Here is a 14292-nt window from a genome sequence, read left to right as displayed (position 1 = left end):
TTGCCATTATCTTTGCACACACAATACTGAAAAAATGAATTTTTCTCCACGAACTGAGAAAAAAATAGCAAAAAGGCTCTTATAAGTTGGATTAAGTTCAAGCACTCATTCAAAATTAATAATTCAAAATGTCATACATTTCTATTTAGCAATCCATAAAAAGAATGACCCACATATTTCCAAGTGAAAAACTATAAATATCCAGCACTTGGACTTAATCTTTTGTCTGCCGCTAAAGCGGATACGTTAACCCCTTAAGTTCAGTAAAATTTAAGTCTGATAAAAGACCGACCAAGAATTTTCCAATTGCTATACGTACCAGAATACCAAGGTATAACATGAGTACTCTTTTTGTACTGACTACGAAAAAGGGTTTATAAAAAGGGTGAAACAGGTCGTTGAAAAAATTAAATTACACATCATAAAACTAAAGATTTCAATCCATTTTTAGGCAATTCATTTAATCCAATCAATCAATTTTTACGCCAAACTCAGGATCCATTAACCGTCAAGATATGCTATAAATAAAACACATTCCCAAATGATTTCCTCTTCCTGAAGTCTTGAAAAGGACGAGGAATGCTAAAAATGTGGCAACCACAAGGTCATCACTTTTCGGGGTCATTGTAATCGACGGGAAGTCCGGGTATCTCATGCCAAAAAATATCCTAGAGCGCTATTTCCTCCACATCATGGGCCGGTATGACGCCAATTACGTCACTTTCACTTTCGCCTCGAATAAAAGAATACTTGGAAACGTGAGTAGTAGACGGAAATTAACAAAAAAAAGTACAAATGAAAGACCCAATCTTACTACTACCCTAAGAGCTCTCAAAAAGGAAACAAAAAAAAACAAAAAATGATGATCGTGTGAGGCCGGCGTCAAATTATCCAATCTCTCGTCTCCAAAACGATTCCGAGAAGACGAACTCACACTAAACTCTCACTCACACATATTAACACTGCGAACGAGCTTCGTCCACTCAAACAGGCACACATTAAAAACGCGCAGTTTCCCCCCCCCCCCCCCCCAACCCTCCCGAGATAGTCCTGGGGAAGGGGAGGGTGAGAGAGTGGTACGGGAAGACGAGGAACTCTAGCGGTGTGAGGAGAAGTCAGCGATGGGTGCTTTGCCGGCATAAAGGCGAGCGGTCCGACGCGAGACGGCTGGCAAGAGGGGCGAGGAGTGTGGGGAGTCCGATGGGAATCGGGGAGGGGAAGGGGAAATGCTAGGTGGAGGAGGGATGGGGGAAGGAGGGGAGCGGCTCAAGGTGAGCGACTGCCCAGGGATGCGAGTGAGCCAGTATGCGAGAACGGCCTCAATGGGGAGAAGGAGTAAGAGGACTGACGGGGACATGGGTGGGAGATGATGTTAAGAAGACGCATCACTCCCGCACGGCCACTCGCATTCTACCTCTTTCCGCGACTGATTATTTGTTCACGACTTAGGTAGAGATTATTCCTGGAATACAGAGTGGACATCAACAAAGCCTGTGTCGCAAATTTAAAAATTTTGCATATACCAAAGTAATATTGAAAAAAATTTATACTTGCAATTTTCCAGATTATAAAATGTATTACGACCTAGGCTTCAATGTTACTACATCATCTCACCTTTAAATTGGTATAATAACATTGAAACATAGATCGTAACAAATTTTATACATATCATCTTGACTATGATGTAATAACATTGAAACCTAAATCACAAAAAATTTTATAATCGTGGAATATTGCAAGTATTTATTTCAGTAAGGATAAATTAATACCTAAGTATTAATTTCGCATTTGAGATACAGGAAAATGCTTGCTAAGGTCCATTCCATATAATCTGAAAATTTCTAGACGAAATACAAGTTTAAAACATGTAATGGCTACGTCAAGGAATAAGGCCGGTCGTAATTAGTCTTCTTTTCCTGAAGTATTACTTTCTCAAAACTTAACGCTTGGAATCTTGAAAGTTTCAAAGTATACAGAGTAGCCAATATTTGCCTCCCATTGCCTTCTCGGCAAATCATGAGACTATTTTGCCTTCATCTCAAATTCTAAAATTCTTCTTTTCCTGAAGTATTACTTTCTCAAAACTTAACGCTTGGAATCTTGAAAGTTTCAAAGTATACAGAGTAGCCAATATTTGCCTCCCATTGCCTTCTCGGCAAATCATGAGACAATTTTGCCTTCATCTCAAATTCTAAAATTAATTAATAAAGGATTTCATGATATTTTAACACATTTCATATTGCAAACTTTTCGGAAATTATTATTTCCTACATCAGGGCTACAGGTATTCATACATATTTCCATAGCAGTGAGGAAGGGTTTTCTAATTTACGAAACCTTAGCAAAAATATTAATAAAAAGACTTGAAACTCAACCAGTTACGAATAAAAAGGCCAAGAAAACAGATAATCAATCTGAAGTATGAAATTTAAAAAAATTATACGTATATGAGACACAGTCAATGTTGACGTGTGTTCTCATCAATTGACCAGTGTTATTCTGTCATTTCTCAAGAGAATTGCTAGTTGAAAAATCTTATAATTATGTTTCCACATTAATAGGGCAGAAATTGGCCAACAACTACTCTTTTTTCAGATATTTCAATTTCGCCTCTGAGAAAATACCGAGGTAAATTTTATGTTTGAAAAACTAGTATATTTTGACGACATGAACCATTCAACATACCCTATAATTTTCAAATAAGTAGTAAAGGTAGCAGAGAGATCAAGGGTTGAGGCCCACAGAAGTAGTGCCACAGAATGATGATTATCAAATGGATCGACCGAGTTAGTAATGATGAAGTCCTAAATAGAGTAAGAGGGAAGAAAATCCTCATAAAAACCTTGATAAGAATCTTATTTTGAGGCCATAGGCCATAATTTGAGACACGATGGCCTCGTGAAGACAATCGTCGAGGGACAAATGGGTGGCAAGAACGGAAGACCACAATGAAATATATGGAACAGGCACAGAAGTATGCGAAAGAAAAGAAATATGAAGTGTCAAAAAACCGAAGATTCAAGTCTGATGGAGTGGAATTTTTCCATATTGAAATAAATACTTACAATTTTCCACGACTATAATTTTTGATGACCAAGGTTTCAATGTTACTAGAACAATGTTCAACCATGAAGATGATGTAGTAACATAGAAACCTAGGTCGTAATAAATTTTATAATCGTGGAAAATTACAAGTATTTTTTTCCAATAGTTGTGAAAAGATTAGCTGATAGGAAAATTGAGTGGAGAGCTGCGTCAAACCAATCTTAGGATTGTTTACCACTGATGATGCGTGAAATTAAGATTCAAACGAGTAATGCGTTAGGAAAAAGGCCGCTCGAACGAGAGTGACGCGCCCCCTTAAAGACTTTGGTCGGCGGCGTGGGTAGTGGACGTAGAGCGAGGAGGGAAAGAGGCTGTGAGAGGAAGGGGAGACGTGAGCCGCAAACATAAATCCTCTCGGGTTATTTCTGCTCCCTCCGAGACCGTGCAAACGCACTTCCCTCTCTCTTTCTCCCTCTCTATCTTCCTCTCCCACCAAGGGGCGCCCATGTCCCTCCACTCGCCCTCCGCAGACGAGGCTGAGGAAGACAGAATAGTTTTAGGGTGGAGAAAAAATGAGTAGGCGATCGGAGAGAGTCAATTGTTTCCCAAAGTATTTCAAGCATCCGACCCCCTGGTCCAACAAACCTTTACGCTACGTGCATTCCTGGCGCCATAAATTTTGGTGTGCATCTACGTTTACGAGGTATCGCGCAAGCCACCGCCAGGATGTGTGGCACGGGGTGTGAGGTACTCATCCTAATCTTAATCAAACACGTACTCGCTAGCTGGACACACGAAAATTTAGCTCAGTAAGTGATTCATGAATGATTAACATACATATAAATGCATGCAAATAGCTAGTATTGACAATTATAGTAAGTAATTAACTGTAGGTGTAGGATCTTCACTGAACGCTGCTAATATTCACTAGGTGTAGGTGTAGAATATTCACTGAAAGCGTTGCCGTACGACAAATCTTATGGTTAACCTCATTCACGCCCCTGCCTCCAGAATTCTTCAGTCGCGACCTTGCTTGATTTCCCCTCCCCATGCATTGCATGAAAGCCTCCTCTTGGGTGGTAATACCGATTTAGAAAATTATGAGATAGACGAAAGAGTCAATATACCCGGTATATTTTCCACAAAATGCCGATATTTATGTAAGTATAACCTATGGCCTTCCTAGTTTTAACCGCCTTACTAAGAATTTTTAAAGAATATGATAAACTTCTTAACCATGGTTGCCACTTTCTTAAAGAATGTGTTTCTCATATTCGTATTCGCTACTGCATATTCCGTCAGTTTGCATTTCTTTAAATTGGCCATTTTTTCACCTCGTGTTAATTTTCCTGGCACAATTCAATCCCAAATCTATGTTTCCAATCATAAAAGTTGTAAAACAAGATCACGGACAAAATGTGAGCCCTAATTAACTTTCAATTATATAGGGGGCCAAATGAGATTAATAAAGCCGGAAGAGTAAGCCCAAGTAGGTACAGGAAAAGATGAAGGTGAGTTACTATCGGGCAGAAGAAAATAGAAGATAATAACATACTATAGGTGTAAAAAGTGCCGAAAACATTAATATACCATATTTTTAGTGATATATTTATCGAGAAATCGGTATATTAAACAAAATCAGATTTCCATATATTGGATCGTTTATACACATCGCACCGCACATCTCAAAACGACGCCCACCGAATCGCGACTGTGCATACAGGAACAGGGTATCCGGCCCAATGGTTTTGAGTGATGGGGTCAACTGCAGCACTCCCAGCCGTGAGCCTGTGTGTGGAGTTGACTTCTACCAGTCTCCGCCGTCACCCATCCTGTCCCAAAGCGATCAGCTGCAGGTGAGGTCATAGTCTCGAGTGCGAGTTTTAAAAAAATGGAGAGAGGAAGGGGGGCACCATCAATCAAGGCGACCAAAAAGTGAAAAACAACGCGCTGAGGCCATTAGGTCCTCCTTTTTATATCTGCACTCCGAAGATGGTCGTCGCGAAGGTCAGTTACCGAGATTGCAACAATCGCGGAGCACGCGAAGGAGGAAATGAGATTTTTTTAAATTAATGTTTCGCCTTCATTGTAATGTTCCTTATAATTCCAGCTGATAATAAAATTTTCCCCGAAAGATACCTCACAAATGCATATCAACTCATTTATAGCCGAGAACAGGGTGCAGTCTAACGACCAGTCTACGAAGGCCACTGCATGCACCAGACGTTCATTATTTTGCCTCCAAGAGGAAATTATTTCGTCATTTATGTCTACAAAGTGGCATTGAAAACTTTTGCTTGAGGGGGATTCTCTCGACTTGGTTGGTGCTAAAATAATTTATCCCGATATTTTCGATGAAGCGCGCAATCGGTATGCTGACTTATATTGCTAATAGCGGAAAAGCATCTATTAATATGTTTAGTGGAAATTCGCGGTCGCTCATCTTTAACGGGCTAGTTCGCCGAAAATACTTTAATGCTGAAACTGACTTGATTTCCAAAACTTAAAGACATATTTTTCGGATATTTTACTCGTTACTTCCTTATCGCACAAGCATCGAAGTCCTCATCACGGAAAGGATCGTAGGACGTTACTTACATGGCTGTCCGCTCCGTTCCATTCAGCCCAGACCCCAATCCTTAAGGAATTGTGTTATTTGTACTAGTGTTCCCTCAAAGCATAGGCAAATATACCGATGATTAATTCATACGCCGGGAAAGCCTCATACCTTTTACCCAGCCTTTCGATATTCAGCGGCCGAATCGGGTACCTAGAGAAATAAATATCTGTAAACTTTTGGAGAGTATGGTACCTTTGAGAGATTTTTGCCTTAAAAAACGAGTCGGTGGCTGAACATAGAATTTTTTTTCGTTGACAGTCTATCTCTCCAACCATTTCCCTAATGCATAATGAAGTAAACTCCAATTTCAGGTCAGATTGAACGCTCTCATTGTTTCAATGTGATAATGAAATATCGAGGAAATAAAATGACATTTTCCACTCTTTCCATTTTCAGAATATGAATTATTCCCATTTGCTCTCCAATAATTGAATTCACTACGACCAGCTAATAGAAATTTTAAAAAATTAACATATAAAGGCACAAAAAATATCTTTAATGGCCTGGTTACAAAGTACATTCACCCTTACGAGTTGTTGAAATGCACAAACGACTTTGGTGGACCTTATCGGAAAATGTACGATTGCATGAACCAAATTAGGAAGGGTTCTATTTTCTGTACCTTTTTAAAGGCCTGGTTACACTGTACATAAACTAGTTGTTGGTGTTGCTGCACGATGAATTTTTGCGTTCATACATTTAGATATTAACTCGCACGGGATAATGTATCGTGTAACCAGGCCTTAAAGAAGTGACCCAACACGAGTGTTCGACGAAAACGCAGCCACAGACTACGTTGACCCTGAACTTTCAGCGCAGGGGAATGACTAAAAGGCTAGCAATGCGCTGGATGGGAGGCACATCCGGCAATTTGAAAGATATTCGCAGAGAATGGAAGCGGACCCCGGAGGAAAGCACCCGCCCCATCCTCGACACCCACGCCCTCCCCGATTCCAGCCCCATCTCTGAGGGAATAGGTCGACCTCTATATTCCTCACGTCAAGCACCATGGCAGCACATGAAATCATTCTAGGCTTGACTTCGTGGAAATGCGATTTATCCGTGTTAAAATATGAACTACAAATGGTGAAATCAACATCTACGACATATTATAAAATTTGGTAATGATATGGAATGTCGAGACCATCGTACGTAGTGGAGTTTTAGATAAAAGTGTGGAATTTACCATTTGTAGTTTATATTTTACCATGGGCTAAGGCAGCAGAACGACGGTACTATAGAAGTTGTTCATATCCAAATATAATGTATTTTTACAAAAGAAATAATATAAAATTTGCTTGAAGGCTTCTACTTCTTATAAACTGCTCACTTTAAGCCTCTGCCTGTAATACCCTTTGGCAATTAAAAACATTACTACAAAATACTAGTTGGCGAATATAAAACTGATAAAACACTATCTTTTGCTTTTGCTAAGAAAAACATGTTTGGCATTTTAAACAACTGATAGGCTGTATTCCAGATGGATGTGACTTGACTGGAATCAGAAGTTACCAACTGATGGCAATACTTAGCTGATAACACTGATTATACACCTTAACTTATACCTGTGTAAATTAGATGAAATATAAAAAACGCAATTCTCAAATACACTATAAAATCTCACTCAAGGATAAAATCTTAATACACTATTTTAAGACTTAGTTAGTCTCCGAACTACGTCGGAAACGAATGATGTACAAGATTGATTAAAAGACGTAAAATGAAACTATACATTAATTGACTCATTCATATTTATTTAACCTGAGCACCTATGCTCCAGCTTTTTCCCTCATTCAAAAATTTTAACGAAATTGAAAAACAATATTATTACGCATTCAATTCATGGATGGAGATATGAAATCGGTGACAAGCCTGGAGTTTTCACATGCTCAATTCGTATGACCTTACATCGAACTAAATTTTAATCGGAGCGACAGATATTGATATAAAACTGAATATGAAATAATGTGTTGTCACGTTGTTCAAGTGAGCTTTCATTGAAATGGCAAGGAGCTGTGCTAGCCACAGGAAAGGGCGCTCACTCACTTACTTTGACGACTAAACGGATAATTTTGACATGCGATTGCATGCCCTTCCATGTGAGTGCCTCCACCGCAAAAACGAAAACGAAAATCACCATCAAGTGTAAGCATTCTTCAAAGTATGGTTATTTTAAAAGTGGGTAAACCGGCTACGTACCTAACCCTGATTTTTTTCTCGGACGACAACCATCCTCTGCCTTTTTACGCTGTGACTCGAGAACACGCCTTCTGAGCCACAGCCCACCACAAAGGTAACCACAGACACTTCTCGTGTCGAGAAGGATTAGGGTGGGAGTGGAAGAGATGAGACCAAGGAACTTGAATGCACTCAACAGGGACAGGGGATCCGGGTGGAAAAGAGGAGAGAGAGAGAGATGGTGAGGAAAGAGGATGGAGAGAAAGGGAAAAGAAAAAAGCCTACGGATGGTCTTCCTCGGGCAATTCCCCGTCCACCACCGGGTTACTGGGCAGGCTGACCTCGCGATATTTCCAGTTACTCAACATATATAATATAGGTAATAAGAGAAAAAAGCAAAATAAATTGCAGGTTGAAGCGCTTGGAAATGAATTACCGACGGTAGGTAATTATAGCATGTCAATGTCAGTAGAGGCGGAAATGAAGTACGCTGAAATTGAATATTACAAAAGGCCATTGAGAAAATTGTATGCTTGCATTTGTTAATGGATATGCGACAATTTTAAAGTAACGCTTTCTTCTAATGCATCTGGATTTGGAAACTATGCATATCACAATTCGATTATAAGGGTAAAGTATTGTAATGAGTTTGCCAGCCTATTCTAACCTTTAATGGGCAAGACGGAAAGGAAACAGGATCGTGAACAACGGAAATGTATGCAAAAGTGGTCCTCCTAGAGGAGTTTCCCATCCACTACCGGGTTACTGGGCAGGCTGACTAAGCGAGATTTCCAGTTATTTAACATATATAATATAGGTAATAAGAGAAAAAAACAAAATAAATTGCAGGTTGAGTCGCTTGGAAATGAATTACCAACGATGGGTACCTAAGGCATGTCAATGTCAGTGGAGGCGGAAATAGGGAGCGTTGAAAATTGAATATAACCGAAGACCATTGAGAAAATTGAATATTTGTTTTTATAAATGTATACGCGACAATGTGAAGTTAACGCTTTCACCTCATGTATTTGGAAGTTCAGAATTCGGTAATAAGTTTTCCAGCATATCCTATTCATTCAGAGTCAGGATGGCGAGGAAAAAGGATAGATAGCAAAGGAAATGCATGCAAAAGCGGTCCACCAGGTGGAGTTTCCATTCCACCACCGGGTTCTTGGGAAAGCTCAAAGGTGGAAAAATAAAAATAAATAGGTCACAGAATTACTTGCCCATAAATTACTGACACTAAATAAGGAAATAAGTTCATGCAGCGCTAAGGAGGGCTGTAACTTATTGCTAAAAATAGACTGATGATTATATTTACCAAACTACCAATCATAGCACAGGGAACAACGAGAGGGATATGCTCTCAAGTTACTAATAGGAATTTTCATTAAGAGAACTATGCACTTTATGGTACCAAGTTTGCTGACCTAATTTTCCTTTCATAAGCATGATCGGGAGGAAAGAGGGTGAAGAACAAGGGAAAGGAAAATAGTAAGGTCTTCCTGAGACAATTTCCCGTACACCACTGGGTTACCTGACAGGCTGATCTTTCGACTTTCCTAGTTGCTCAACGAACCATAGGGAGAAGATGATAAGTACGTAGTTTCAAGGGATCGTGAGAGAAAATCTATGATGAATGGCAGGCTGAATTACTTGAATGCAACACATAAATGTACGAAAGAATAATCCCTCTCGTTGAAATTGAATATGACAAAAGACCATTGAGAAAATGCTTAATGCGTTTTAAATGCATAAGCTACAATGCGAGGGTAATACTTTCATACCTCACAAACCATGCTTTGGATGTGGAAACTGTACTTCACAGTCCCCTATAAAATAATCCCTCTTTCGCATAGAACAAAAAGGGGGATACGATCTCATTCCATGACAATATATAGTTTCCTTATTCGGACCAATATATAATTTCAAATGTCAGTGAAAATGTTAACTTAAATGCTAGTACCACGACTATTTCAGAGAAAATATTACTGTGGCTGAACTCCAGATGCAAGGGATGGTCTTTCATATGTAATTACACCTTGCATAGCCTTTTTGAGGGAGGTTGGGGACTAAAGAGGATGGAGATCAAGGGAGAGACATACAAGAGAGATCTTCCGCCAGCAGGTCCTCATACACCTCCACACTGGGCAGATTAACCCCGTGTTTTTTTCCAGTTGCTCCCACATATAAGATGAGGAGATAGTACCAAGGGAAAAGGTGGGAAAAACAAAATAAACGGCACATAGAACCGCTTGAAAATAAATCTCCGACATGAGGTAATTGTATCGTAATTATAGCATGTCTTTATTCGTTGAGAAAACGATGAGGAGGGCAGTAACAGAATACCAAAAGAGAATATTAAAATAAATTCACAAAAAATATCATATTACACATGCGATGAGGATATGGAATGTCTTCCATATCCGGTTGGGCATACGAGTCTTTATTAAAGGAACGATGCAACAATGCGGAATGCTTGCTATGATACACGTTTGGTAATTATTTTAGAGTATGCATGGGTTGTGATTAGAGTGCATTGTGACCGGCGTGCCTTTCAGGGATAAGTATTGATATTTTCCTCGTAATTTTACTCGTATAAATACATTTTTGCCAATAAAGCGCATGAAAACCACTACTTAAAGTGCTACTGCTAGCTTTCCAAGTTTTAGTAAGACTCGAATAATTTTAAGATTTATCGACGAGAACAAATAATGATATACAAAAAGACCAAAACAGTAAAATTCCTTACACGATTGAAAGCCCATTGATCTTCATTCGAAAAAAATATGCACTAGGAATCTAGTTACCCTGCTGTTTTTTATCCGTACGAGTGAAACAAATCAGCGCATGTCGAATTATGATTAAAGATTTTTGGTTGGTAGATATTTTACGTTCACCAAATAAATTAGATATATCTTATAATTTCACTGTAATCAATTAGACAGCTCTTTGATTACCATGTACAGGTAGGGAAGTCAATAAAGCAATATTGACAAGGAAGAAGCTTTGGGGTGAGTCAAAAAAATTATAAAGCAGCTTGCACTCACCAATATTCTCGAATGTGAAATGCATTCTCACGAGATATTCCAGGCACATATCTGAAAGGTAAACTGTTTAGCGTATTTCAGAGGATAACTAGTCAATAATAATCTTTTACTATTGAAAAGGAGAGCGTATATTCTCAATAAATCAGACAAAATGTTTTAACCACAATTTATTAGTGACAATACGTTCAGCTATTCAGCAAGTTATTTTTAGCTATAGATGTAGATTTTCAATGCTCGGTAGGTATTTTGTCCACTAATTGATTATCAGCCACACGAAGGTCATAAATCAGTTTGAAAAGGCAATTTCCATCTTGAAATGATAATTTTATAAAAATTAGCCAAATAAGGCTAAAAATTACTAGTGAATAAGGCGGCATCGCTAACGTGACAGCACATTTATTTTGATAGCGGATCCATTCCCAAAAAAACCGTGCCCAATATTCCTGCCGGCAGTCAGACTTCTAATTAACATTCCCCAGAAATAATATGAACCACATTCTGCAGAGTACAATAGACCCAGATTTGGAAAAAAAAAAACAAATGACTTCCCGGCCTTTGGGACTTGGGTAATCATTCCTTTAAAAAAATTCGTTGAGAACTCCGGACAAGTTTGGGCCGGTGGAAATGAAAAAGGGTTTTGTGTAGAAAGGCAAAAACAATTTACGCATCGCACAAAAAAATATAGACCATCCGGTTTGGGCGTATAAAAAAAGTGGAGAAGGAATTCTTGGAACCAGTCTTCGAGCCTTTTGCACTGATAAAACCCGGTTCGGTGTCTCTGCTCTCCCTCCTCCTTTGGGCGGTAGCTGGAAAAAGGGGCAATGGAAGGAGGGCTTTGAGGAAGAAGGAGAGAGATAGAGAGAGAAATGTGGTTCGAAAGAGGGTACGGGCACATTTGGATGAGAAAAGTGAAGTTTTTTCCGGAGAACGCTAAACTCTCGTGCGTTAAGTAAAGGAGTATTAGATAATTGATGTAAAAATAGATTTCAATTAAAATATTATAGAAAATCCAGTTTTTAACGCCAAAGACAGAGGAAATCAAGATCGGGCCTTGATCTTCGAGTTTCAAATAGATTTCAATTAAAATATTATAGAAAATCGAGTTTTTAACGCCAAAGATAGAGGAAATCAAGATCGGGCCTTGATCTTCGAGTCTCGATCAAAAATCGTTTTTTCGACTTCTATCTTGACCATCATTTGATCTCAGCAGCATCAAAACCGGCCAATGATAACGTCATCCGCCCCATGTGTAACACTTTTCTCTAAGAAGAAAGGCCGGTAAAGTTGGAAAGCACGCCCTTGATCATAAAGGAAGCATCGCTATCAGTTGACCTTTTTAAAAAAATTATTTGGAAAAAAATGCTTACAATTGTCTCTCCTAACACCTCATACAGTAACGCAGATTCCTCCAGATACACCCTGTTTATTAATATCATATTCCTTTCGCCTGTCTCTCATCGCCTTTGCCAGGTTCAGATATACGCTCACAGCGACGGAGACGCGAGGAAATACGGAAGCAGGGATATTGTTCATACTCCACGCCCAAAAGAAGAATTTGGATCCATGATTAATAGCTAGGAAAGGAGAATTGATTTCCCTTTCGCAAACAAACTTATGTAACAGAGATGCGATATCCCTAGGTAGTAATAATAGGGACGATGAGGGATGACTCAAAAAGGGAACAATTTAGGGACGTTGCGTCTTTAAGGCCATTTTGCATAGCGTACGAGGTCAAAGGGAACATCCAGAGTAGCCCAACGCTGTGGGCGGCAAAAACCCTATCGTCCGTAACATAATGTGACTACAGAATATCTAACTCCACGAAAATAGCGAGACAAATATTTTACATCACTCGCCACATATCATCACTCGCCAAATCTCTTCAATACAACTTTTAGGGCAATCATCAAATAGTTATAGCGTATTATAGTGTAAATATAATTTTTTCTGGCAGTAATAAGTTATTCAACGATAGGAGTCATAAATTTGGAAAGAAATAATAGCTTTTATTAGATTCAAAATACTTTTCAAAATAATGAAAGATTAATACTGCATTTCAGAACATGCACTCTTGTTTAAAGTTTAGTTTTTAATTAGCAATAAATTTGAATTTTTGGTAAAAATTTCACTGAATCTTACAAGGTACATTCCATTATTAAGTAAACTTTCTCTTTACAAACATATACTAAAATGGTAAGGTATACGAGTTAATTTCTATCTGCCCTACCCCGCAGCGGTAAGAGCCAACGTCACACCATTATTAAGGGGACGATCCAATATCGTTTGCTTAGAGCTATAGGTAAAGCTTGACATTTTCAGAGTTAGGCCAGAAGACCTTTGTCAACATTTTCCTGTATTCTAAATTTGAAAGTATTACCTACCTCAGCATTTCCTAAAATGTAAACACTCACTATCAATTGATAAACAAAAATAGAACAGGTTCCATGCGATATAATCGGAAAATTTCAAGAGGATAAATTAATTTTTTACCACTAAAAACGTCTTCTAAATATGCATACACCAAAGATGAAGTTCGCCATTATAAAATATTTGGCTTGAGCTAGTTCCGAGAATATGGGTTAGTCGTGTAATTGGCTAGCACGCCTGACTAGTAATCGGAAGATCCGGGTTCGGGTTCCAGTTAAGCCAAATATTGTTTCATGTTGAACTTCGTCTTTGGTGTGTATAAATTTGCACCCGTGTGGGTGACTGCATTCATAGTCACCTGCTTCTTCTAAATACATTAAAAAATAGGACCGGTAGACCGGGATTGATTCGCCCTCTCACGGGGAGGAAGGGAGGAGGAATGGTAGGAAACGGCGAGAGAAAGAGCAAACAGAGGTGCGTATCGCAAAATGTGGGAGTCATGGAAGAGGGTAGGGAGGGGAGGTGGAGCGAGTGGAAGGAAGGAGGCGTGGGCGGAGAGATCGCAGACTCCTGGCGCCGCGTTTAAATTTAAGCCATCCGTCTTCGGAGAGAGGAGGAGGGTCGGAAGAGGAGGAGGGAATGCGTTCCGTGCTAGTGGTCCAATGGGATGAAAATACGAGGAGGTGAAGGGAGGCAGGCGAACGAGAGGTTTTGTACGGGAAGGGGGGATTGGGGTGGGCAACCGAAGAGGTGCGTAGTGGCTGTCTAAACTTTGGCATTTGCTCAAGGTCGTCCAATGTCCTCTCTCTCTCTATCTCTCCTCCTCTCCTCCCTGCCCCTCCGAAGTCGGTTTCGCACCTCGACCAACCGAATTCCCCTCCCTCCCAAACCTCCTCCGCCGCCGCCGCACCGGTCCGGCCATCCCATCCCCGAAAAGAGCGACAAACCACTCGATCTCCCCCTCCAGCATCCACGAATGCCCCACCAACCGCCTTTCTCCTCACCCTCTCTCCCCATGCGGCACGCACAGCC

The 14292-nt window shown here is 39.7% G+C and overlaps 1 protein-coding gene across 1 annotated transcript in view; it reads right to left on the bottom strand.

Moving 5' to 3' along the window:
• LOC124159026 (cytochrome P450 306a1) overlaps window positions 1-14292 on the bottom strand; it is an 80078-nt gene that overhangs the window by 19944 nt on the left and 45842 nt on the right. The window lies entirely within an intron of this gene.

The sequence above is a fragment of the Ischnura elegans genome, chromosome 5, assembly GCF_921293095.1.
Source record: "Ischnura elegans chromosome 5, ioIscEleg1.1, whole genome shotgun sequence".
NCBI classification, from domain to species: domain Eukaryota; kingdom Metazoa; phylum Arthropoda; class Insecta; order Odonata; family Coenagrionidae; genus Ischnura; species Ischnura elegans.
This window is presented reverse-complemented; position numbering and strand designations above follow the sequence as displayed.